Here is a 5,266-nt window from a genome sequence, read left to right as displayed (position 1 = left end):
AGAGACCCACTGCTGAGGTCGGGGAGTTCCGTGGAAGAGTTGGGGGAAAGATTGAGGGGCCGGAGGGGTCAAGGTCACCACAGGAAGACCTACAGAGTAAACCAACCTGGACCCATGGGGGCTCACGGAGACTTAACCACCAGCCAAAGAGCACACATGGCCTGGACCTAGATGCCCTAAAGATGCTTAGCAGATGTGCAGCTTGGCCATCATAGGGGTCCCCTAAGAATTGGAGCGAGGCTGTCTCTAACTCTGTGGCTTGCCATTGGGTCCCTTTCCCATAGCTGGGCCGCCCTGTCTGACCTCAGTGGGAGAGGATGCACTTAGTCCTGCTGTGACTTGAGATGCCAGGGTGGACTGGTACCCTTCTCTGAGGTAAAGGGGAGAGGAAGTGGGAGGAGGGGGCTGTGAGGGTGGGGCTGAGAGGAGAGAAGGGCGGGGACGTGGATCAGGCTATAAAGGGACTTAATTAATTAATTAATTAAAAAAGACAAGTGTAGGACACAGAAACATTTAAAAACTGGAGAGATGACTCAGCAGTTAAAAACACACACTGCTCTCACAGAGGACACAGATTTGCCTGGCAGAACCCACAACTTCTGCTCACAACCACCTGTAATTCCAGCTACAACAGGATTGATCTGTGGGTACACACACACACACACACACACACACACACACACACACACACACACACGTGCACACACATATGTAAACACACACATATACACAGGCACACATATGTGTAAACACACACACACAACTAAAAGACACCCCCCTAAACCTGCAGGGGATGGACAGGTGGTTCAGTGGTTGAGAGCACTTGCTGCTCTTGCAGGGAACCTGGGCTCTATTCCCAGAGCCCACATGGCAACTTCCGACTGTTTTTATCTTCGTTTCCGGTGCATCTGATGCCATCTTCTGTGGCCACCAGTCACGCAGGTGGTGCCCAGGAATGCGTGTGGTCAAAACACTCATACATATAATTTAAAATTAATAATAACACTCCCCCCCCAGAAATTTGGGGGGGTTGGAGATTTTGGTGACTGATCTTTGTGTTACAAAGTAAAACACAAGGCTTGTGGGGTGGGACAGGTGGGCTGTCTCAGAGGCCAGGAGCGTGTAATGCTCTTGCAGAGGACCCAGGTTCAATTCCATGTCAGGCAGCTTACAACTGCCCAGGACCCCAGCTCCAGGGGATCCAGCGCCTCTGATCTCCATAGGCACCCCACATATGTGGTATAGGCATACACAGACATACAGGCATACACATGATAATCATAAAATAAATCTAAAAACAAAACAAAACAAAACAAAATACCACAAAGTGTACAGTGCCTGAATGCGTCTGGAGGTTCCCTTCTGGCCTCTCCTCGCACACTTCCCCTTCCTTGGTCCCTAAATCTGGATGCTTTCATTTCTGATTATAAGTGGTGGGCAGTCACAGCCCTGTGCTTTTTAGGGGACACCCACCACTATGAGGCTCTTTCCTCTCTCTGGCATTTGTTTAACTTCCCAGGAACAGACACCCTGACAGCTTGGGCCTAAGATCTTAGCGTCCTGGTGTCCAGCATGACAGGTCCTATAAAATGTAAGAAGACCCAAGTTGGGCTGGGTGTGGTGGAGGTGCACGCCTTTGATCCCAGCACTTGGGAGGCAGAGGCATGCCGATCTCTGTGAGTTCAAGGCCAGCCTGGTCTACACAGTGAGTTCTAGGACAGCCAAGGCTACACAAAGAACCCCTGTGTCCTGCCCCCCACCCCCACCCCAACAAACCCAAGTTGTAGATGGTGATATCTTTCCACTGTGTGGAGACAGTTGTACACAGAGCGAGCCCAGCACATGAGGGAAGCTGAAGTGACTGAGGAAGGGTGGTGCGCCATCTGAGACTGCAGTGTCCAAGAAAGAACGAGAACTCGCAGCTCCAGGGGCCACGCCCATTTCTCTTCTTCATGACATTTGGTCGCTCAGTTCTTCAGAGCGTTCGAGCCAAAAATTCTCCCCTCTCTGCACGAGCCACTTTGAGCTGGTTCTACTCTGTGCATCTGGGGTGTGCATTTTCACACCTGATACATTGTCATCACTAAGAGGATTGACTTTCCTTCCCAATTTTTGGGAGATAGAGTCTCCCTGTGTAGCCCAGGTTGACCTCAGAAGAGTCTCACTGTATATGTAGCCGGGGTTGACCTCAGACTTTAGTCTTCCCAGCCCCCAAGAACTAGGATTTCAGGCACATGCCCAGCTGGAAGAGCTAACCATTATTTTTTAAAGATGTATTTATTTTATTTTATGTGTATGAGTGTTTGCCTGTGTGTGTGCATATGTACCACTTGTGCACAGTGCTTATAGAGGCCAAAAGAGGGTGTTAGAGTCCCCAGAACTGGCGTTACAGATGCTTGTAAGACATGTGGATGTCAGGAACTGAACCTGGGTCCTCTGGAAAAGCAGCCAGTGCTCTTAACACTGAGCCATCTCTCCAGGCCCATGGGTAATGCTTTTCCTTTGCAGGGGCTCACATTTGTCCTCTGGGATCCGATCCTGTGAAATCCCTGCACAGCCTGCACACACACACACACACACACACACACACACACACACACACACACACACACACACATCTTGCTGGAGTTGGGCCTGGTGCCAAGCGTGTTGTAAGTCTGTGGTTCCGGGTGTATGTGTTGGCTCCCTAGCTTACAGGATGTCCTGCTAGCTGATAACACATTGTTTCTGTGTGAGTCTATGAGGGCTCTCCACTGGATCATGGGACTGGCTGAAGTTCCACTTTCACTAATTCAGGTCAGGTCCATCTATTGAGGCCCAAGAGAAGCAAGCAGTAAAAAATGAATCCCTCCTCTTCTGAACTGGGATGTCCATCTTCCACCTTTGGAGATGGAACATGTGGCTCTCTGGCTTTGAGACCCAGCCTTGGCCTTGAACCATTGATGTTCCTGGTTGTCAGGCCTTTGGGCTGTGACTGCAGCACACCATCGTCCTTGCTGGGTCTCTGGTTGGCATATGACAGATCATGGGGTTCCTTGGCCTCTGTGCAGACTGAGTCTCACAGTTAATCTTCTCTTATTTACCTATATACCCCTGGCTCCTGTGCCCCCAAGCTCTCTGCGCCCCATCTCCGTGAACACAGCTCAGCGTTAGCTGAGGACACACAAGCTGACCTCTGCGGCCACAGCTGTGGGGCAACAGTCTCATCTCATCACCCAGGTCTCTCCCACCCCCAAAGTCAGTGGCCAGTGCCCTCTTTCAGGGTGTGAAGTTTTCACAAAAGCGCTTCTTGAATATTTTGGTCAGGGACAAAAGTTGCAGGCAGCTTGCGTTTCTTTCACAACGTTGAAGAATTGTTGTTTACATAGGAAGCCGTCCTCGTGAGAGGCAAGACATTAGGGACCGCCCACCACATATGTAACTTATGTATGGGTACTGTGTGTGTCATTCCTCCTCCCCCCTAGAACTCCTCGCTGTACCCCTCTTCTCAAGCTCATAGCTCTCTTTCTGTAATTATCACTGCTATGCGCATACACGCTTATACATGCATACATATAAATGCACAAACATAACCTGATGAGTTCATTCAATATGGTTTATAGATGTATATGTATTTGGGCATTGAATAGGCAACTAAGGGGCGCATCCCTAATTCTCGCACTCTCAGTAGCCATCAGTTGCCTGTATTCAACTAGGGGTGGGGTCTAGTGAGATGCCCCCCTCCCCGGGCATGTTGACATGTCAACTAGTGTCATTGTTTAGTTTTTGTTTAGGTGACTGCATTGTTGAGATTCCATGCGTGCAGCTCCCCTGTCATGAAAGACACAATCTCCCCATATACTTCCTGTCACAGTGAGTTAGGGGTAAGTGTGGGGAGACCAGCTGAGGGGTTTGGCGTCCTCTTCCAGGCATTCTTTTTGGAGGGTCGGATCCCCTGAAATTGGTGTTATAGACAGATGTGAGCCGCCATGTGAGTGCTGAGAACTGAACTGAGTCCTCTGGAACAGCAGCCAGTGCTCTTAACACTGAGCCATCTCTGCAGTCTCCTGTTTCTGACTCTTGATGTGTTCTTTGGTTTAGTTTTAATCGCTAGTTGAAAAATTGAATCCTTTTTATTTGTTTTTTGTTTTTTAACGTGTGTTTGTGTGTGCATACATGTGTGTGCTTGTGTGTACATGTGTATGTGTGCAAGTGTGCGTATATGTGTCTGTAGAGGCAAACCTTGGCTCCAGTTCCTCAAGTGCCATCACTTTATCTTTTGAGACAGGGTCTTTCACTGCCTGGGACTCGCTGCTAAGCTAGGATGCCTGGCCAGCGAGCCCAGGGATTCTCCTGTCCCTCTCCCCCCGAGTCTTGGGTTATATACATTCTACAACCCTTGGCTTCATGTGTGGTGCTGGGATTGACCTTGGATCCTCACGGTTGCGTGGCAAACACTTTACCAACAAAGCTATCTCTCAAGGGCCATAGTTTTCTTTTCTTTCGTTCTACTTCTTTTTGGTTTTTCAAGACAGGGTTTCTCCGCGTAGCCCTGGCTGCCCTGGAACTCTCTTTGTAGACCAGGCTGGTCTTGAACTCACAGTGATCCACCTGCCTCTGCCTGTGAGTGCTGGGATCATAGGCGTGTGCCACCATGCCTGGCTCATAGTTTTCTTTTTTTGCGGGAGAGGAGACACCAGCTGTCTCGCTATCACTCAGCCATCCATCCATTCGCCCATCCTTTCACTCAGCCCAGCCTATGTGGCTGCTATGCTGCATCTACAACGCATCAAAGAACAAAAGGCATTCTCGGGACACAGGTCTTTTTGGTGCTGTATTCATTTTATTATTATTTTTAAATATTATTTCCCTTTTTTATTTATTTTATTTTAATTTTATTTATTTATTTATTTATTTATTTATTTATTGCAAATGTAAGAAATGATGGTGGCTTCTGGATCCTGATGCTGGTCTGGGTCCAGAATTCATGCTGAGTGCTCCCAGGGAGGCTGCCCATGGCGAGCAATAGTGGAGGATGTGCCACACAATCGCTTTCCCCCAGGCTCCGCTATTCCCGGAAAGTAACAGCAAACCACACATGTAGCTGCTTTGTTGAATAATAATTAGAAAAGAAAGAATTAAAAAGAGAGAGGAAGGAGGAGGAGACGCAAGGGTACGAATTGAAGGAGCAAAGGGAGGAGGTAGAGGAAGAGGAAGAGGGAAGATACAGGGGAGGGGACGAGGGGAATGGGGGGGGAGGGGAGGAGCAGCAGCCCTGCGCGACTGT

Source organism: Acomys minous, assembly GCF_964271855.1.
Source record: "Acomys minous genome assembly, chromosome: 16".
Taxonomy (NCBI): Eukaryota; Metazoa; Chordata; class Mammalia; order Rodentia; family Muridae; genus Acomys; species Acomys minous.
Note: the sequence above shows the minus strand (reverse complement) of the source record.